The sequence below is a fragment of the Sciurus vulgaris genome (genome assembly GCF_902686455.1).
Source record: "Sciurus vulgaris genome assembly, chromosome: 5".
NCBI lineage: Eukaryota > Metazoa > Chordata > Mammalia > Rodentia > Sciuridae > Sciurus > Sciurus vulgaris.
The window spans coordinates 103284124-103306911 of record NC_136465.1 but is presented as its reverse complement, the minus strand read 5'-3'; the positions used below and the strand labels follow the sequence as shown (position 1 = coordinate 103306911).

Sequence of the window (22788 nt, the reverse complement as noted above, 5' to 3'; positions counted from 1 at the left end):
AAACAAAACAGAACAAAAAAAAAACTTTTAAAGTTTTCAAAGTAAAAAAATTATGGTAAACTAAGACTAAAGGATTATCAAAGACAAAATATTAATTAGTGCAACCCAAGTGTTCATGAAGTTTACAGTACAACACAGTAATGTTGTCATTTACTTGCCACTCACTTTCTCACCCAGGGCAAATTTCTGCAACTTTTAGTTCTCCAAACTCCATTCTTGGCAATCACCTTATACAGGTGTACCAATTCTTATCTTTTATACTGTATTTTTCCTGTAGCTTTTCTATATTTAGATGTGTTTTGATATACAAATACTTGTCTTCATGTTATGATTGCCTATGGTATTCGATATGGAAACATTCTATATAGGTTTGTAGCCTTGAAGCAATGGACTTTTCCACATAGCCTAGCTTTGTAGTACCATCTAGGTCTGTGTAGGTACACTAATCTATGCACCCTTCGTCCTCTGTGTTGCTCACACAGAGATAAAAATCACCCAATGACAGATTTCTTAGACTGTATCCCTGTTGTTAAGTGACACATAACTATAATCTGCTTAAGCTTTAACAACCTAATGAGGCAACTATTTGTCCTGTTTTTAGTATTTTTAGAATGTTAGTAAGTAGTAGAGCTGAAATCCAGGACTGGGACATGTGAAGTCATCACAGAGAGACAGGCAAAATGAACCTTCCCACATATGGTGCTTCTAGGGACCAAATTATAAATGCAATAGTTTTGGGGACCTGAGCAAATCAGAACCCAGTCAAGAGTCTTTGACTCATGACTTAGAGACATCATAATGAAAAGATTTATTCTAAAAATTGGTTACTAAATTTGAATTATTAAAAAGCTAATTTTATGTTACAAAATGTTGTCCCTATTTTGTGGACCACACCAGACTAGGAATCCACATAGAGTCATTTTTCTATTCTCCAGAGCAATTCACTGGAGCACTCACCCTTGCTCTGATAACATCAGGTCTTAATATTATTCTGAGCATGCCCAGAGTCCCCAGAATGCATAACATATGTGCCCCCAAAGTATTCTGTGGCTACCATTAGGAACAATTTATTCCTCTCCTCATTGACTAGATTATAAAACATGATACCAGACTCTTTCTCACTCCTGTCTGTCTAGAGTTTAATCAGATTCCTTAATTCATGCAGATATGGAATGAATGAAGAATGACCCTTGGAAATGAAAATATTTATCTGTTGGTGAGACTTCTTGCATTTGAAGTAGTGACTACATGGTTACTCTTTAAACTGTCTTTAATTTTCCAAACTCTGATGACAAAGATGAAAGTTCTTTTTTTAATATGACCATATCAGATATTTACTTTAGGAGCATTTAATTTCTCTTCCCCTTGAGCAAACCATCTGGCAGTGCTGAACTCCAACTTGCCTGGGCCTATGTAGTTCTGGCTGGGATGTAAGTCTCCTGCCTCATCTAGAAAAAATAGACAACTTGATTAGTTTTTGAGGGCACGCTCATTTCAAGAAAAAAAATATGAAAGGTTACTGATATAAACCTAGATTGAAAGTAGAAGTAAGTTTCCCCTTCCTCATTTCGCACAGAAGTGGACCCGAGCTGTTGTAATTAGGAATGTTTGATATTGCAACAAAGGAAGCAAAACAAAACTAAATGAAGCCTGTGCAACACGGAGGCCTTTTCAGGTGGGGACCAGACTAGGAACTGCTCTCTTCTGGTTAAAAACATTTGCAACTCATGAAGCCTCTTCCTCCTGCTTATTGCAGAGCACATCTCTGAGAGAAAATAAAGATACAATTCAGTAAATTTACAAATCAAAGATGCTTTTTCTGATCAATCAATAGTTATAGCCAACTTGTAGGCAAAATATAATGAAGGAAAAAAATCTCCTTAGACACCTGATGAAAATGTATACTAGAAATGGAAGTTTGAGCAATCACTTAAAAGCCTGTCTGTTAACATTGCTTTCAAGGACATCAGTGACCTGGACCTTCTTGACCTTTCTGTATTAATTCTTCTCCACTCCCCACCTTGAACTCCCTGTGTACTCCAGGTATAGTGTCCTCTCCTAGAGCAACATTCTCTGGTCTGGTTAAATGTCTCCTGTACCTCCCCTGATCCACTTATCTTCACTGCCACCATCCTTGGCATACTGTATTTAATTCCCTGTTGATTTTGTACTCTGCTTCTAGGCTGATAGCTCTGGCAGATCTGTCCTAAATTCTTGGCTCTTAGATATCCTTCAAAAAGTATTTGCTAAGTGAATGAGTTCATTGCATGAGCACTACACTTATATGACACTAAGAAAAGTCTTAGTAGCAACATCAAATCTCAGATGGCACATGCAATTAAGCCAACATTATCACTACCTTTATGTTCTTTTTTTAAATTTTTTTTTTATTTTTATGGACTGCATTTTGATTCATTGTATACAAATGGGGTATGACTTTTCGCTTCTATGGTTGTACACGATGTAGATTCATACCATTCATATAATCATACATGTACATAGAGTAATGATGTCTGTCTCATTCTACCATCTCTCATACCCCCACCATCTCCCCCTTTCATTTCCCTCTTCATAATCTAAACTTCCTCCATTCTTCTCTTACCCCTCCACCCCCTCACCCCCATTATGTATCATCATTCACTTATCAGGGAAAACATTCAGTCTGGTTTTTGGGGATTGGCTTATTTCACTTAGCATGATATTCTCCAATTCCATCCATTTACCTGCAAATGCCATAATTTTATTCTTCTTTATGGCTGAATAATATTCCATTGTGTACATATACAAAGTTTCTTTATCCATTCATCAATTGAAGGGCATCTAGGTTGGATCCACAATCTAGTTATTGTGAATTGAGTGGCTATAAACATTGATGTGGCTGCATTAGTAAAGTATGCTAATTTTAAGTCCTTTGGGCTCTTTAAGTCGACCAAATTCTAACTCCAACTACCACTCCATCAGGATGGCAAGAAATTCAATCTTGGTCCTTTTGGGACTGATTCTTGCCTGGAATCACACAGAATCAGGAAGGTTTAGGTTGGATCAAGGAAATAGTTCAAAGGGCTCCACTGTCCTTCTGGCCCTGCTCTTTGTCCAAACCTCAGGAAATCTGTCAGTCGTTGTTCCAGAGCTATGCAGAGATCTGGGAATCTGAGCTGCTCCAGGGGAGTCCCCATCTAGAACCCCGCCTTCTTAGTCACACCTGGAAGGAATTGGCTTCTTGTATCGCAACATCAAACATCCCCATAATTGTAGCAGCCCAGGGTCCACTTCTGTGTGAAATGAGGAAGGGGAAACTTACTTCTACTTTCAGTTTAGGATTATAGCAGTAGCATTTACTATTTTAATTCTGAAAATGAGCCTGTGTTCAAAAACCAACCAGTTGGACTGCTTTACTAGACTAGGAAGAATGCTTAACTGCACAGGGCCTGGCAAGTGGGGCTCAGCTCAGTCTAGTGGTTTGCTCAAGGCTAGGAAAAATGAAGCCCCCTGAAAGGAAAAATCTGACATGGCCATATTTTAAATGGCTTCTCCCAATCATGTCATCAGCTTGTGGAACATTTAAAACAGCCTAAACATTAACTTTGGGATCACTAGTTAAAATGCTAGGAGTGTTGCCTTACTAATGGCTAAAAATTTCCATTCTAAGGGCTGGAAAGATTCCAACAAATGCTCTACATGTTCAAAGTAATGAGGAGAATGACCCATTTTAATTTAGTAGAATACACAGTCAAAGCAAGCAACTGGATTAAAACTTAAAATTTAAAGAAAGTTACAAATATTTGGGAGAATTTTGTATTCCTAAGAGGCATGAAGCAAATTGGAAAAAATTAAAAAGTCTACCTACCAAAAATTTCATAGTCATCTAGAAAGTAGCATTTGCTATGTTTTTGTGTTCATTTAGCTTAATAATTTATCTAATCCTTTACTATATTTGAATTTTCTCAGCTTGAGTGAATTCTACTGGGGATTCATAATACGGAGTGCAATACAGTCTAATTTCCTGCTCTGTAATCTCCGGTGGTGCTGTCTACCAGGTCCTCATAACATAATTGATACTACACTGTAGTTCTCCTACCAGCGACTGCATGGTATGGTCTTCTGTGAAGTGACTTGGCAGCCAGTGGGAAAGACCTGCATGGTTGTAAATGTTTTCTGTGTTTCAATTCATAGACCTACAAAACCAGTAAGTTCACAGTTTTTCTGGGGATGTTATGAAAAATACCTGAGGAAAATCACTTTAGAAGAGGAAAGACTTATTTTGGATGATGGTTTCAGAGGTTTCAATCCACAGTCACTTGGCCCTAGTGCTATGGGCTTGTGGCAAGGCAAAAGATCTTGGCAGGAAGCTCATAGCAGAGCAAGTGGCTCACCTCATGGAGTCAGGAAGTAGAGACAGACACGCAGAAAGACAGACATGGAGAGAAAGGGGACAGGGGCATGGGTCCCTTTCAAAGACACACACCTCTGGTGACCTACTTCTTCCAATTAGGTCCCGTCTCCTAAAGTTTACACCACGTCCCAGTAATGCCACCAGATTATGAAGTACTCAATGAATTCATCCACTCATGAGGTCAAAGTCCTCATGATCCCATCAATTCCCCAAAGCTCTGCCTCTAACTATTGCGGCTTTGCGGAGCGAGTCTTCATCACATGAGCAGCCATTGGGGGATATTTCAGATCCAATTATAGCATATTTTTACTGTAAAGTTTATCCTAAAAAACACTGATTACCTAAATTTTAGTGGACATAGTACTCTAGAAACATTTAACTAATCTGTACCACTTTTATAGTCATGAAACATTCTGGTGAACATTATTTTAAAACTAATTTTGTGAACAAAAAATAAAGTATTTGCAAGGAATATAATCAATGGGGAAAGCTTAGAAATTAGTCTTATTCATTTAAACAAGTTTGTGATGCAATATACTGTTATTGTGCACCTCTTATTCTAGATGTGGTGGTAGAGCTGAGGACTCCTCCTTTTTAGCTCTGCTCTAAAGCAACACAGAGACTCATAATTCACCATCAAGGACATACTTCAGAGTCTAAAGAGCACAATCATTGGTACTTAGCATTCTTTTGGAAATTCTGGGTAGGGCATAAGATCAACAGAGATTTTTAAAAGTAACTATTTGAGTTTTATTATTTTCAACTGATGTTTTTTGAGACTGATTACAAAAATTTTAGAATCAGTAGGAGTTCACTAAAGTTGTAATATAGGCTTTATATTTGAAAAAAATAGTTTGCAATATAACAAAAGTTTGTGAAAAAAAAGTTTGCATAAATAACAAAAATAAATACCAAAAATAAGGGAAAAAAAAACACAAGAGTTCCTAGGGATTGCCCTAACAAGAAATGTGTGCAGGATCTATTAAACACACATATGCACATCCATACAGATAGAAAATACCCTTCAAATTAGTAATATATGCTGAGATTTGAATAGGTGGATATTCCAGGTTTCTGGACAAAAGCATTAAATATAATAAAACTCTATAAAAATAAATAATTCATTTCAAATTAACTTCAAAGTTTAACTTAATTTCAACAAAAATATCATTATTTTTGCGGAATTAAACATGATGTTTCTAAAAGTTCATGTAGAAAAGCAAGTTTGTAAGTAAATCTAATAAAAAATTTTAAAAAGAAAATTATGCAAGAGTAGACCTATTTGACATTAAAATATATGAAAAATCAAAAATGATGGAAGCATCAACAATTGTTGCAAATATTACTAGACAATGAAATAGATATGACAGATCTAAGGCAGAGTGCAGTGTACATGACAAGTTGGTAGTGATCGGGGAACACCATGAATGAAAGGAAGAGAAACAGATTATTAAATAAATATTTCTGAAGAAACAAATTACTGGATGGTATTATCTATTTTTCAAATTAGAATAAACCTCACAATAAATTCCAGATGAATATATGTAAAATATTAAAATATGGAATTGTTTTCTGAGCATAATTTTGTTAAAGTTTACCATAAAGGATATTATTATGGGCTAGTGATATAGCTCCGTAGCAGAGTATTTTCCTAATAAATATGAGGCCCTGTGTTCAATCCCCAGCACTGCAAACAATAAAAAATAAAAGGAGAGGGAGAAGGTATTATTATACCTAACCGAATTAAAAACTAAAAATTCTATACATAACAAAACAATAAAACTTTATTTTGCAAAGGACAGAGAAAGCATATTTGCAAAATATACGGTGGGTAAAAGGTTCATATCTGTTCTTTCCTTTTCTCCTTCTTGCTTTTCTTCAACAAAAAATATATTATGTTTTAACCAACACCAAGCAGGAATTGAAGGTTTAAAGACAAGCAATATAAATTCAGTCCCCACAAAAGCACAACCCCACTGGGGGACATTCCAGTCCTCCTGCCTGGAAGGCAAGCAGGTCAGTTAAACAATTACTTTAAGGATTCAGGGCAGCCCAGAGCAGGATTCATTCAACCTGGACTGAGGAGCTGGGGAGGGGTAGCTGGGAGAAGTGGCAATTATGCTGAGAATGAAAGAATGAAAGAAGAACCAAGGCTTAGAAGTGGAGACACAACAGTATGAGTGCAAAAGGCAAGATCCTCATTCTGCAAAGAGCTTTTTACAAACAGTAAAGAATAAAATTGACTTCACAAAATAAAACAAGGCAAAATACACTGAAATCCATAAAACATTGACTGAAAACATGAAAAAATTCCTTCTCCTCCAAAGTAATAAATAAATACAAATGCAACTGGCAATGGCAATGGTAATCATCTTCTATAGAATTTATAATACATAATAATTCATGTTAAAAGTCTTGAAAAAATTCACACCCTTTGTTCAAGGAATTTCACTTTTAAAACTTTAATATCAAATAAGAACTAGTAATAGAAATACAAAGATATAAAAGAAGGGCATTCATGATCAAACCTCATGTACACCATCACTGATGAATAGAAGAACACAATGTTGACTATCCATGTAATAAAGAGCATACTTCTCACTCATGAAGAGAATGAAGTTCTGATGTATGGTGCACAATGGATGATCCTTGAAAACATGCTAAATGAAAGAAGCTGGTCACAAAAAAACAAATAGAAAATGTTGGGCTGGGAGAGTGGGTAGGGAGTGAGTAAAATGGGTGGACAGAGTGATGGTCTCTAAAGAGTACAGAGTTTCTTTTTGAGGTGATGAAAATGACCTAAAATTAACTTGATGTTGGTAGCACATATTCATATGTATATTAAAAATCATTGACTTGCACATTTTAAATAGGCAAATTGTCTGATATGTGACTTATATTTTAATAAATCTATTTTTGAAAATGATATATGTGATATTGTTAGCAAAATGTAAATAGAAAGAAAAAGACTATATTGGATTATACCAAAAAAATGGCAAATGGTTAGCCAATATCATGATATAAGTTAGGATAGTGTATGTGTAACACCGCATATGTGATTTTAAAGTATAAAACTATATTACTTATATCTATATGTAACTATACAACATTTACATTGATTATCCATTTGGGTTTATTGGCCTTTGTGGTTGATTTTCTCTCTCCTTCATGTTTTTATTCATTAAATCTCTTCTACAGCATGTGCATCTGATAATTTTTACCATAAAAGAAATTATGTAAATTTCAAATTTGTAAAATTAAGAAAACACCTAAAGATTAATTTTTAGGAGAAAAATATAGGTTCTGCAAGTTAAAATACTAGAACTTAGTAGTTCATTGACTTCCATTTTTATTTCCTTTTTGTAATTATTTACCCAATTAACTTTTTGCCTTACACTTCCTGTGGTGAGCCAAAAAGAGCTATTTAAAACCATCTTTCCTCATGTTAGTCATTCAGAAGAAAAAGCTGAGCACAAATGATATTCAGTTCAAAAAGTCCTATTTTCTGCTTGCGATTTGAACATAAAAACAAAAAGCAGTGATTCAATAAGTACTCTGTGATACGTGTCAAGGAGAGAAGTTTACTAAGCTGATGATTCACTAAAAATGAAAAATAGTTTAACAACTACTAGGAAGATTCTTGAAACCATGATACTTTAAGAATTATTTAAGCTGAACTTTGTTCCCAAGTGTGGAGTTTAAACAGATTTGAAGCAATCTTTTCTAAAATAATCTGTGCCTTTTCAAAATGGAGAGAACTTACTGTGGTGTATGGAAATAGCTGTAATTTTAGAAATTCACATATAGGGGTGGGACCGCATGCCTATTATTTGCTCTACACGCCAGCACAAGGAATGAAAAGAAAAAAAGGCATGGATGAGGCAGATGTGGCAAAGGTTAAATAATGGTTAATTTGGGGTTATTGGTATAGGTAGGCTTATTGAGGTTTTTTTTAAGTTTTAATAAGTTTTAAGTTTTAATTAAGTTTTAATAATAAAATAATTTTGAGAAAAAAGAATATTTTAAATTTCCTTTTCAGGAGGTAATGAGGGAGCTGGCCTTACATCTGTGAGGCAAGTGCTCTACCACAAGCTATACCTCCCAGCTTTTCTTTTCTTTGGTTTTCTTTTTTTTTTTTTTTTTTTTATTTATCCACATTTATTTTTAGTTTAAACAAAATATTTATATATTCTTTAAAAATTTTAAATTTATTTTAATTGGTTATACATGACAGTAGAACATATTTTCACACATTGTACACAAATGGAGCATAAGTTCTCATTCCTCTGACCCTATATGGTGCAGAGTCACACCAGTAGTGTAATCATAAATGTATATAAGGTAAGAATATCATTCTACCATCTTTCCCTACCCACTGCTCCACTTCTCTCCTCCCTCTCCTCTGCACAATCCAAGGTTCCTTCATTGTTCCCTACCCACCCCACACTGTGGATCAGCATCCACTTATCAGAGAAAACATTCAGCCTTCGGTGTTTTGGGATTTGCTTATTTCACTTAGCATGAAATTCTCTAGTTATATCCATTTACCTGCAAATGCCATAATTTCATTCTTCTTTAAGGTTGAGTAATATTCCTTGTGTATATGTATGACATTTTATTTAACCATTCATCTGTTGAAGGGCATCTAGGTTGGTTCCATATTTTAGCTATTGTGAATTGAACTGCTATAAACCTTGATGTGGCTGCATCACTGTAGTATGCTGGTTTTAAGTCCTTTGGGTACAAACTGAGGAATGGGATAGCTGGGTCAAATGGTGGGTCCATTCCAAGTTTTCTGAGGAATCTCCATACTGCTTTCCAAAGTGTTACAACAATTTGCAGTTCCACCAATGATGTATGGGTGTATCTTCCCCCACATCCTCACCAACATTTATTATTGCTTGTATTTTTGATAATTGCCATTCTGACTGGAGTGAGATGAAATCTTAGAACAGTGACTTGTATTTCTCTAATTGCAAGAGATGATGAACAATTTTTCATATGTTTATTGATCAATTGCATTTCTTCCATGAAGTGCCTGTTCAATTCCTTAGCCCATTTATTGTTTGGGTTATTTGGGGGTGGTTTTTTTGGTGTTAAGTTTTCTGAGTTCTTTATATATCCTGGAGATTAGTGCTCCTCCGGAGGTGTGGGTGTAGTAAAGATTTTCTCCCATCTGTAGGCTCTCCCTTCACATTATTGATTGTTCTCTTTGCTGAGAAGAAGTTTCTTACTTTAAATCCATCTCATTTATTGATTCTTAATTTTACTTCTTGTGGATTAGGAGTCTTTTTAAGGAAGTCAGGTCCTAAGCCAACATGATGAAGATTTGGGCCTACTTTTTCTTTTTTTAGGCACAGAATCTCTGTTCTAGTGACTAAGTCTTTGATCCACTTTAGGTTGATTTTTGTGCAGGGTGAGAGATAGAGGTTTAATTTCATTTTGATATATATGGATTTCCAGTTTTCCCAGCACCATTTGTTGAATAGGCATATTTTCTCTGATGTATGTTTTTGGCACCTTTGTCTAGCATGAGATAACTGTATTTATGTGGATTTGTCTCTGTGTCTTCTATTTTGTACCATTGGTCTACATGTCTATTTTGGTGCCAATACCATACTATTTTTGTCACTATTGCTCTGTAGTAGAGTTCAAGGTCTAGTTTGTGATACCTCCTACTTCACTCTTCTTGCTAAGGATTGCCTTGGTTATTCTGGGTCTCTTATTTTTCCAAATGAATTTCATGATTGCTTTTTCTAGTTTCATAAATTGGAATTGCATTGAATCTGTATAGCACTTTTGGTAGTATGGCCATTTTGATAATATTAATTCTGCCTCTCCAAGAACAAGGGAGATCTTTCCATCCTCTAAGTTTTTTTTGATGTCTTTTCTTTAGTGTTCTGTAGTTTTATTACAGAGGCCTTTCATCTCTTTTGTTAGATTGATTCTGAAGGGTTTTTTTTTTTTTTTTTTTTGAGGCTATTGTGAATGGGGTAGTTTTCTTTTGCAGTAGATTCATCACTTATGGATAGAACTATATTTGACTTATAAGTATTGATTTTATACCCTGCTGCTTTGCTGAATTCATTTATGAGTTCTAGAAGTTTTCTGGTGGAATTTTTTGGATCTTTTAATTATAGACTCATGTCATCAGCAAATAGTGATTAGTTTGTCCTTCTTTTTCTATTTGTATCCCTTTAATTTCTTTTGCCTGATTACTTTGGTCAAAGTTTCAAGGATGACATTGAATAGAAGTGGTGAAAGAAGGTATCTCTGTCATATTCCAATTTTTAGAGGGAATGCTTTCAATTTTTCTCCATTTAGAATGATGTTGGTCTTGGGCTTAGCATAGATAGCTTTTACAATGTTGAGGTATGTTTCTACTATACCTAGCTTTTCTAATGTTTTGAATATGAAGGGTGCTATATTTGTCAAATGCTTTTTCTGCATCTATTGAGATAATCATATGATTCTTTAAGTCTATCGATGAAATAAATTACATTTATTGATTTCTGTATGTTGAACCAACTTGCATCCCAGGGATGAGCCCCACTTGATCATGGTACACTATCTTTTTAATATGTTTTTGTATGCAGTTTCCTAGAATTTTATTGTGAATTTTTGCATCTAAGTTCATTAGGGATATTGGTCTGAAATTTTCTTTTCTTGATGTGTCTTTGTCTGGCTTTGGTATCAGGGTGATAATAGCTTCATAGAATGAGTTTTGAAGGATTCTCTCTTTTTCTATTTCATGGAATAATTTGAGGAGTACTGGTGTTAATTCTTCTTTGGAGATCTTACAAACTCAGCCGAGAATCCATTTGGTCCTAGGCTTTTCTCGGTTTGTAGGCTTTTGATGTCATCTTCCCTTTCATTGCTTAAAATTGATCTATTTAGATTGTGTGTGTCCTCCTGCTTCAGTTTGGGTAGATCATAGGTCTCAAGAAATTTGTGGATATCTTTGAGATTTTCTCTAGAAATTTGTCAATGTCTTTGAGATTTTCTATTTTATTTGAGTATAAATTTTCAAAATATTTTCTAATTATCTTCTGTATTTCAGTAGTGTCTGTCATATTTCCTTTTCATCACAAATTTGAGTTTTCTCTCTCTTTGTTAGTGTGGCTAAGGGTTTATCAATTTTATTTATTTTTTCAAAGAACCAACTTTTTGTTTTATCAGTTTTTTCAATTGTTTCTTTTATTTCATTGATTTCAGCTCTGATTTTAATTATTTCCTGTCTTTTGCTGATTTGGTGTTGATTTGTCCTTTGAAAGGGCTTTGAGATGTAATGTTAGGTCATTTATTTGTTGATTTTTTTATTCTTTAAATGTATGAGCTCAATGCAACAAACTTTCCTCTTAGCATTGCCTTCATGGTATCCCAGAGATTTTGATATGTTGTATTAGTGTTCTTATTTACCTCTAAATATTTTTTTATTTCCTCCCTGATTTCTTCTTTTATCCATTCATCATTCAGTAGCATGCTATTTTTCCAGGTGTTGTAGTAGCTTCTATTTTTATTTTATCATTGATTTCTAGTTTCATTCCATTATGATATGACAGAATGCAAGGGAGTATTTCTATTTTGTGTTTTTGTATATGCCAAGTGTTTTTTGTAACATATGGTCTATTTTAGAGAAGGATCCATGTGCTGCAGAGGAGAAAGTGTATTTGCTCGATGATGGATAAAATACTCTATATATATATCCATTAAGTCTAATCATTGATTATTATTTAAATATAATACTCTACATATGTTCATTAAGTCTAAATTATTGATTGTATTATTTAATTCTATAGTTTCTTTGTTCCATTTTTGTTTGGAAGATCTATCCAGTGGTGAGAGAGGTATGTTAAAGTCATCCAGTATTATTTTGTTATGGTATTTGAGTCTTGAAAATTGAGAAGGGTTTGTTTGATGTACCTTGATACTCCATTGTTTGGGGCATATATATTTACTACTGTTATGTCTTGTTGATGTATGATTTCCTTAAGGAGTATGAAATGTCCTTCTCGGTCCCTTCTAACTATGGTTTGAAGTTCACTTTGTCTGATTATGAGGATGGAAACCCCTGCTTGTTTACACAGTCCTTATGAGTGATATGTTTTTCCCCATCCTTTCACCATCTTTCTGTGTTTCCTCCTAGGAGATGAGTCTCTTGAAGACAGCATAATGTTGGGCCTTTATTTAATCCCATCTGCTAGTCTATGTATTTTGATTGATGAGTTTAGACCATTAACATTCAGGGTTATTATTGAAATATGATTTGTATTCCAATTTTGGTTTATTTTTGGCTTTTAATTTGACTTAGTTTCTCCTTTGACCTTTCCTTTAGTGTGGTTCCTCTCTTTGCTGATTTTCTTTTCTTTTCTCTCTCTTTTTTTTTTCATTTCCTCCTCATGGAATATTTTGCTAAGAATGTTCTACAGTGCAGGCTCTCTAGTTGTGAATTCTTTTAACTTTTGTTTATCATAGAAGATTTTTATTTCATCTTCAAATCCGAAGTTTAATTTTGCTGGCTATAAAAGTCTTGGTTGGCATCCATTTTCCTTCAGATCTTGTTATATGTTATTCCAGGACCTCCTGGAATTGAGGGTCTGGGTTGTGAAATCCAAATTGGTTCCACTATATGTAATTTGATTTTTTTTTTTTCTCACAACCTTTAAGATTCTATCATTATCCTGTTTGTTAGTAATTCTCAATATAATGTGCCTTGGTGTGGGTCTGCTGTAATTTTGTACATTTGTGATCCTGTAAGCCTCTTGTAGTTGATTTTCCATTTCCTTCTTTAGATTTGGAAAGTTTTCTGATATTATGTCATTGAAAAGATTGTTCATTCATTTGGTTTGTATCTCCATGCCTTCATCTATTATGATAAAGCTTTAATTTGTTCTTTTCATGTTATCCCACATTTCTTGGAAGTTCTATCCATGATTTCTTACCATCATCTCTGTGGGGTTGACTTTATTTTCAAGAGAATATATTTTTCCTCATTGTCTGAGGTTTTGTCTTCCAAGTGGTCAATTCATTTACATTGAATTTTTAATTTGGTTTATTGCTTCCTTCATTTCGTGAATTTCTGCTTGATTCCTTTTTATAATCTCTTCCTCTTTATTAAAGTAATCTTTCACTTCCTATATTTTCTCATCAATACCATCCTTTATTTCAAAGATCAATCTATGTATTTTCTAAACTCCTCTGACATCTATTCTACTGTTGTCTATGGATTCTATTGTTGGAACATTTTGGTTTGTTTGAAGCACTTTGTTCCCTTGTTTTTCATGTTGTTTGTGTGTCTACTCATCTAGCAGTACGGAGCTGAAGCAGAACAGCTATAGTCTCATACTATCCCTGATGGCTTCCAGTACCTCACCTTTAAGGGGGAGACCAATATTAACAGCACCCAATGCAAGCGATATACCACCTTAAACCAAATGCCTGTTAAGGCATTTACAGTTTTGTTGCAATAAATAGAAAAGAAGTGTTCAATTATTGTCTACAATATAAACAGTAAGTTTGCTAAAAGGATTTACTATTTCAAATGATGGGCAATGAGGGAACAGAAATAATGTAAGATGTGATGTTTATGAGGGAGAAGGACAGATGATAGAGAGATAAAATTTATAGTAAGAGCAAGGAAGGAATTAATAGAGGTTGGCTATTAGTATGAGAGAAGAAAGAGAATCCAGGGAGACAGGTGAGAGAAAAAAAATATATATCAACCTAAAGAAGAAAAAAAAAGTAAAAATATAAGAATATACAACAGAACTGTGATATACTATTCAGACATCCCATTCCTTAACAAATTGATGCATCAAAAAATATTTGGGTTCAAAGATGGTAGATGTGTGAGAGAGGGTGGAAAAAAAAAAAGGGAGGAAAGTCTCAACAGAAAATTGAATGATTGCTGCTGCTGACCTTCAAAATTTTTCTGTTTTCTCTCTCTGTGGATAGGTGGGGTTGTCTGAAGTTTGATGTTGGCTCTAGTCCAGTGGCTGCTGGACCAATTGGGTGGGTGAAATGATAGCAAGATGCCTCGCACCCTCTTCCAGCCTTCCCACCCATTGTAGCTGGCCCCTTCCATCCCTGCACACTTCAGAACTCACTGAATTGGAAAGAGCCCTGTTTTCTCCACTTTCTTCAACCTGTGCTCCCCCAGGGAACTGCCCCTACTCTCCAGCTTTCCACAGGCTTGCCAGACCCAACTGGCCCACACAAATCCAGGTGTGATCCAATGAACCTGGGCTTCAGCTTTCCCAGGCCCTGCCTTGCAACAGTCCCAAGATCTCATTGCCCTTTCAACTTGCAGAGAGACCACCAGGGATGTACTCACACAAAGGAGTGATCCTGCATAGAGGCAACCAGATGGCAGCCACTACCACACTAAGCAGAAAGACCTCAGGTGCAACCAGACCTGCAGGTACCCCAATATATCTCCAGGACCTGGCCTGTGTCCCCAGACTGAGGTGGCCATGCCCCCAGATGGTGGTGGTGGCAGCAGCAAACCTGCAGGCCCTGGCCGGTGTCCCAAGATGGCAGTGGTCATGTGTAACCAAACCAAACTAAAACTGTTACAATGAACTTCCAGGCAACAGAGGGCAGCAGGCAATCTGATGGTGGCCTGCGGAAGTCTGCAGGCCAATGGCAAATGATAAGTGGGTGGATGTCAGTCGGTGCGGTGGGCAATGGGTAGGTGAAAGGCCAGTGGTTGGCAAGCAAGACGTGGACAAATGACCAAAGGTCGGATGATAGGTGGTGGTCAGTGAGCAATCTGCACTCAAAATGCAGGCAATTTGCTGGCAGAGGGCAGGGGATCGCAGTGGATGAAACCATAGGGAATTGGTGGGCAGCAACAACTGCCTCAAAGAAAAACAGTATTTCTTCTACTTGAATCCAAAATCACAGAGTGACAAGGAATGCAGCCGCCCTCTAGTCCACCATCTTGGATCGCTCTTATTTTCTTAGAGAGTATCAAAATAACCTAAATGAAGGGATGACTAAATTACATGAAGCATAGAGGAAGCTTACAAATCTTAGTTAATGTAAATATGCTCAAAATACTTATATTTAATGTTGTGCTTCTGAACAGTAGTAAACTATGTGGGGGGAAAAAACCACTTTCAAATTAGAGTAGGTCCTAAGAGTGTCCCAAGATATTATAAATTACTGGTTTCTGATCTTAGGCAAAATGCTTTCCACTTCATTATTTAGTACGATGTTAGTTGTGGACTTGTGAAACATACGGTCTCTGTGGTGTTGAAGTGCATATGTTCCTTGTACATAATTTGCTACATTATTATCATGAAAAGAAGTTAAATTATTAATGATTTTTCTGCCTCTATTAATGTGATCCAATGATTTTTGTCTTTTATTCTGTTAATGGAGTATCTCACATTTATTGATTTGCATATATTGAAACATCCTTGCATACCAAGGAGAAACCACACTTGATCATGGCATATGATCCTTTAATGTACTGTTGAATTCACTTTGCTGGTATTTTACTGAAGTATTTGCATCCATGTACATCAGGAATATTAGACTGTAATTTTCTTTTCTTGTGGTATCCTTGCCTCACTTTGGTATAAGGAATGTTGGCTTCATAAAATGAGTTTGGAAATTCCTTCCTCTTCGATTTTTTTGGAAGAGTTCGAGAAGGATTGGTACTAATTTTTCTTTAATTGTTTGACAGAATTCACCAGTAGAGCTATTACAGGAGATTTGCATTATGTTCTCAGCTCTTGTGTTCTTGCAGGACAGGATTTTAAGCAAGGCATGAAACAAAGTAAAAGTATAGCCAAGTTTATTAGAAAGGAAAGATGAAGGAGAAAAAGCCACTCTCAAGGGACAGAATGGGTTTTCTTAGAGAGGAGAGAGACATCGCCAGCTTTAATTGGAGTAGGAGGGAGATTGTAGGAAGGTTCTGCCCAAGTATCACCCTCAGTTCTGAATTGACAGGCTACATTAGTTAATAGCCAAAGGGAAACTCTTAGTCATCTTGGTCTGAGTTGACAGGTCCTAACTGGAACTGGTCTTACAGAATTTAAGGTTGGTGGGCTCTGGTCTTAATTGTCCTACTTTCCTAGGTCTGGGAATTTCTCCTCTATTTTTTGTGCAGGATCTTGCTTGGTGAGGGTAAGGATATAGCTATTTCAATTCAATCAGGCCCTTAGAACAACCTTGTCCTTGCACTTGCCCTTGCTCTTTGTTTCTTACCTCTTGAGTTTATCTTTCTCGTGTTTTAAGAGGAATTGTTGATAGAGTTGAGACCAGATGTTTTGTTTTGGATATGAGGTGTTCCCCAAAAGCTCCTGCATTGAAGCAGGAGTTGAAATGATTATATTTTGATAGCCATAATCTAATCAGTGGATTGATCCATTTGCTGGATTAAATTTGAATGACTGGGTATGAATTGCAGGCAGGTGGGGAGTGGCAGAAGGAGGTGGGTCACTGGAGCATGACTTGGGGATTATATTTCTTGACCTCCCTGGCTCCTCCTTCTCTCTCTCTTTGCTTCCCAGCTGCTGTGAGCTGACAGCTTCCTCCACCACATCTTTCAGCCATAATGCTCCACCTCATCTCAGGCCCAAAGCAATGGAGTCGGCTGACCATGAACTGAACCACTGAAACCCTGAGCCCAAAATAAACTTTTCCTCCTCCAAGTTGTTCTTGTTAGGTATCTCAGTTGCAGTGGCAGAAAACTGACTAACAACCTAGGAGAGGGTAATGATAGCTATCTTGTCAGACCTGTGGTGCCACTGGGGCAGGGCTGTTCGTTTAACGGATTTATTCTGCACTTAGTATTTTTTTAAACCTCTGACCACTACTCATGTGTAGTTGCCATCAGGCACTGGGCTTTTCTTCCACAGGATATTTTTGATTACTGTTTTCATCTCCTATCTTATTAGTAGTCTCTTTAGATTTTTCCACTTCTTTGTGATTCAGAATTGATAGATTGCATGTTTCTAGGAATTTGTCTCTTGTTCTAGGTTACCCAATTTCTTAGTGTGTAATTATTCTTAAAAGTCATTTATAATCTTTTATGTTTCTGTGGTTTCAGCTCTCATTTCAGATATTATTTGAGTCTTCTTTTTCTGATTTTTTGTTTTGTTTGCTCTTTTTAACTAGATAAAGGTTTGAAATTTTGCTTTTTTTTTTTTTTTAGAAAAAGCAGTTGAGCATCACTGATATTTTGTATTGTTTTTCTAGATTCTACTTCATTATTTCTTCTCCAATCTTTGCAAGTTTTCTTCACTCTACTAATTTTGGGATCAGTTTGTTCATTTTCCAGTTGCTTAAGGAGTAAAGTTAGATTGTCTATTGAGATATTTCTTTTTCCTTCATGTAGATGTTTATTACTATAAAGTTTCATTTTAGAGCTGCTTTTTTTGATCCCATTAATTTTTATATGTTGTTTTTCCATTTTTATTTGTCTTAATTTGTTTTAAATTTCTCTTTTGATTTATTCTGTGACCCATTGGTTATTTGGAAGTATGTTGTTTAATTTGCATATATTTGTGAAGTTTTCAGTTTTCTTCCAGTCATTGATTTCTAGTTTTATACTACTGCCATTGGAAAATATGCTTGAAATGATTTTTAAAGCTTGTTTTGTGGCCTATATATGCTATATCCTTGAAAATGTTTCTATGCACTTGTCTGTATCCTGTTACTGAATAAAAAGTTCTATACATATCTTTCAGTTCATTTGGTCTGGTGTACTTCAAGTGCAGTGTTTCCTTATTGTTTTTATGTCTGGGTGATCTATATCCATTATTGAAAATGGGGTACTGATGTTCCTCAGTACTATTGGATTCCTGTCCATTTCTCCTTTAAGATCAGTTTTTGCTGGCTAGAACCTCCCTGTGAGCTCATGCACTGACAGGCTTCTTATGTTGCAGCTGATGGCCCGTATTCTCTCCTGAACATTCCACATCACATTGTCAGAAGACCTTTTCAGGCATGAAAATTTCTGTGATGTTTTTGTTTTATTTTAAGATCTTTGGAGGAAAAGTTAAGAATATAAAGTATGAGCATTGCAATATTTTAAAATAAACTTTTATAAACTCATAAGCATCTAAGGATAAAAACTATATCATTCTGATATATGGTTGCCCATGAACAGCAGTGAAAGATTTACTTCTTTGTTGTCAAGGAAATATTTTCAAATAACATCTGTATGTTTCCTTTCTTATCTCTACAACTGAAGCAAGAGATTCAAAATAAATAAGCTTTAAATATGAAACATGAAATTTGCCATCAGTATCTGTCACAATGTTTTTCCTATAGGAAATGATCAAAAAATATATGTAGGATATAAGTGAATAAATTTTCCAAAATAAGTAATCTTAGCAATTTAGCAGTGTGAAAGATGTATTTTGTAAAGATACAGGAGAAAACATAAGCCTATTCAATGATTTTAATGTTTTTAACACCTTGAAAATTCATGCTGAAACTTAATCCCCGATGCAACAGTAATAATAGATGTGGCCTTTAGAAGGTAACTGAGTCACATGGATCTGCCCTCATGAATAGAATCAGGTGTCCTTATAAGAGGGCTTGATAAGAGGGAGTTATCCCCTCTTGCCTTCCCTTCCCTTCAGATCTCCTCCCTCCAGAGGATGCTACAACGAGGCTCTATCTTGGAAGTAGAGAACAATCCTTACTGGCTAACAATCCTGCTGGTGCCTTGATCTTGGATGTTCCAGTTTCCAGATCCATAAGTAATAAATTTCTATACTTCATGAATGACTTAGTCTGTGGTACTATGTTAGAGCAACACAAACAAACTAAGACAGCCTATATCAAGTAGTTATTTCTAAGACTTGGGAAAAAGCCTAAAAAGTATATAGAAGCTCTTAAACATCCTACAGATTATTATGCCTGATCTTATTAAGTAGACATTCAAGTTAAAGGCAATTATGGCTTCAGTATTTGAACTGCTTCTATGTCTGAACTCCAATAACCATCATGACCTGTTTTGTTCATTTTTTTTTTTTTTTTTTACTTAGTGCAAACCATGTCAATTTTATATGGACATTTTCTCTAAGAATTTTTCTCATTATAAGTAATCTAAATAAAATTAAAAATGAAATTTTCTGGGAAAATTGTTTTAAAGTGAAAACAATGTACAAGATTTTTCAGTTTTTGAAATGAATACAAAATATTCAAGTTAATTTGTGTGTGTGTGTGTGTGTGTGTGTGTGTGTGTGTGTGGTGTGGTACTGGGAATTGAACCCAGGGATGCTTAACCACTGAGCTACATCCCCAGCCCTTTTCTTTTCTTTTTTTTTTTTTTTTTTAATTTTGAGACAGGATCTCACCAAGTTTCTGAGGCTGGCCTCAAACTTGCAATCTTCCTGCCTCTGTTCTCCTGAGTTGCTGGGATTACAGGCCTATACCACCATACCTGGCTCAAGCTAAATTTTTGAAGAGGTCAATTTGTACCATCTTCCTACTCTTTAACTCTCATCTACTAAATGGTTTCTACAAATTTACTTATTTTATGCTCCTTTTATTTCACAAAATTTCACATGTGCATCCAGAACCTCTCCAATGAAGTCAACTTCAAAGGAAAGGAAGGATTTTGTCATTGTTTTCAGCCAATAACTCTTAAAAAAGAGCATGCACATTTTAAGGGTTTATACAGTCTCTCAAATTCTGAAGTCCAGGCTTCATTTTATTCAGGACTGAGCTTTTGATATGCAGGAGTGAACTTAGCATACTAAACTTGAAAAAAAACTTATTGTTGTTATAATGTGACTTCACATTTACATAAAGTTAATAAAGAATCTAAAAAAAAAAAAAAAGTAAAAACAAAAACCTACATTGAGAAAACCAAATTAATGCTTTGGTAAGCACAAGTAAAATAGTACATTAAACATTTATAATATTTGAAAATGCATTCTATCAAAAATGTCTTGAAATTTTAAATTCTTCTCGACATTTTACAATATGTCAACCTTTAACTTATTAATGAATGTCAAGAACCTTGTGGAGTAAGAAGCCCAGAAAGAGGAGAAGCCAAATGCTAGCTTAAAACAACTAAGCCTTGGTGAGGTTAGGAGCTGGACAAGGACTCACAGCTAGATGTGGTGTTCTCCTGTTGAAACTAACATTTCACAGAACATTACCGTCAGAGAAGAGGACTCTACAGTTATGTTTAAAAACAAACACATGAACCATGTCCAGTTCACAAAAATGACCAAAACTTCCCTTCTCCTAGCTCATAGGAATGATTGCTGCATCTTCACAAAGTATATCATTAGCCTGGATCTAGCCTCTTCTACTATGTAAGTATATAAGGTCCATTTAGATATCCAACCAGAGAATGACACCTACTGCCTAACAATACCCAATCTAAAACAAAGACCCCTTCTCCAAAACGCATCCAAAATTTTGCCTAACACAAGTAAAAATTCTACAAGTATTTTCTAACAGAATCTTATTGACATATTCCTTAGCTTGTTTAAAGGCTTACATTCTCCTTTGCTGTCAAAGTAATAAATCCCAAATTTTTAGTTACAGGGATGTTCTTGGTGGTCTTTGGCTGAAAGGAATTACTGAAAGCACAAGAGATTCATTTCTTTTCCTGTAGAGTCAACATTTTCCTCTTCACTTTTCCTTTATCTCAGCACATGAATTTTTATAATAATTACTACTAAGTACTTTTCCCTTCTGTCCTCACCAATGTTCTGCAAGATAAGCACTCAAAGGCAACACAAGGTAGGTGGGGGTGCAGCTCACTGGTAGAGCATGTGCTTAGCACGTGAAAGGCCTTGGGTTCAATCTCCAGCAGTAAAAAAGGAAAAAGGATCATGACATTATGTAACATGCACCTAATGAGTAGTCTGGGATTCCAACCAGTGCCATCTGGATGAAGAGAATGTGATCCTAATTGCTATACAAAATTGCATCTTAAAAACAAAAAACATCATGAGCTGAACTCCATTTACTCCCTCTGGTTCCATCTCTCCAATTTTTTGTCACAGTTAAACTGTCTCAATGCCTGTCTTTCCTTACATCTCATTAACCATGGCAACCCCATACCCAATATTCTACCAAACCCACTCCCCGCAAGACCCAACAACCTCACAGAACAGCATGGAACTAGGGTAGGCTCTGGGTTCATACAGACCTCCATCTCCTATAGACTTAAAACAAGTTATTTAACATCTCCAGTCTTCAGTTTTACTTCATACAATCTCTTCAACCTCTTTGCTCTTAATTCTTTGTGTGATGGCATTTGAGGAGAAACCAGGTAAGTAGCATGAATCAGAGCAAAAATTAAAGAAAAATGTTGCATTACTTATGTTTACTTTCATTAAGAGAATGTAGTTTCCTTCTTATAAGGTGCCTTTAGGTCCCTGAAGATTGTAGGATACTAAAACTGAGCTAGGATCTTTGATGGAGAAGAGTTCACATTTCTTTCTAACAGTTACATTGAAGAAGTGTTTCAAAAAATATGGGCTACAATCTATTAGTGTAGCCCACAATCAAAAAATCCCAACTTAATAGGCTATGATTAAGGTTTTTAAAAATGAGATTGAAAAGAACAGAAAATTTCAGAGTGCAATTGTTTTTTGGAGAAAGGGGAGGATAAAGAAATCTCAATGTGGCTAACAGTCTTAACTTCAGAAAACTCATAAGTTAGAAAGTAGGGACTTGAATTCAGAGCATCTGAACTCATGCCATATTTTGCTCATTTCCTCAGTTGATAGTTTTCTTGAACATGAGCATAGTGGCTAAATGCATAGATCTTGGAATTCAAATCCTAGGGAAATTATTTTGCCACCTTATAGCTTATCTGTGGGGATAATAACCCTACTTAACCTTTGGGATTTGTTATGGGCTAAGTTTTGTTTCCCTAAAATTTATGTGTTAAATGCCTACCTGACCCCATGCCCAACCCACTCCCCATATTTCAGAGTGTGACCATGTTTGGAAAGAAACCTTGAAGAGATAATTAAGTTAAAATGGGATCAGTACGGTGGTAGGGTAGGCCTTAATCTAATGTGACTGCTGTGCCTATCAGAAGAGGAAATTAGGACTCAAGGAGAGAACCAGATATGTTCAAGTGCAGTGGAGAGACCATGTGAGGACACAACAGGGAGGCAGCCATGGACAAGACAAGGACAAGACAAGGAGAGAGTCCCTGGGAGGAACCAAACCGGCCAACGTATTTTTTGAGCTTTCAGAACCAAAAGACAATAAACCCCCATTGATAAGCTGCCCAATTAGTAGTATTTAGTTATGAAGACCCCAGCAAACTAACCCAAGGTCGCCATGAATGTTAGAAGTAAATACATATAAAGTGCCTGGTAAGTAGGGGTTTCCCATTGCTGCTTCCCTCAAAGTTCTATTTCTGTGGTGTTCTGTTGTTTGGTTTTGTGAATTTT

General features: G+C 35.7%; 1 long non-coding RNA gene across 1 annotated transcript in view; it reads right to left on the bottom strand.

Annotated features, from left to right (window-relative positions):
- Window positions 1–890: 890 nt before the first annotated feature.
- Window positions 891–22788, bottom strand: part of LOC306661420 — a 35806-nt gene continuing 13908 nt past the window's right edge. The window contains exon 3 of the long non-coding RNA XR_013763871.1: window positions 891–1448. This is a non-coding gene — a long non-coding RNA (uncharacterized lncRNA). The remainder of the gene's footprint in view (window positions 1449–22788) is intronic.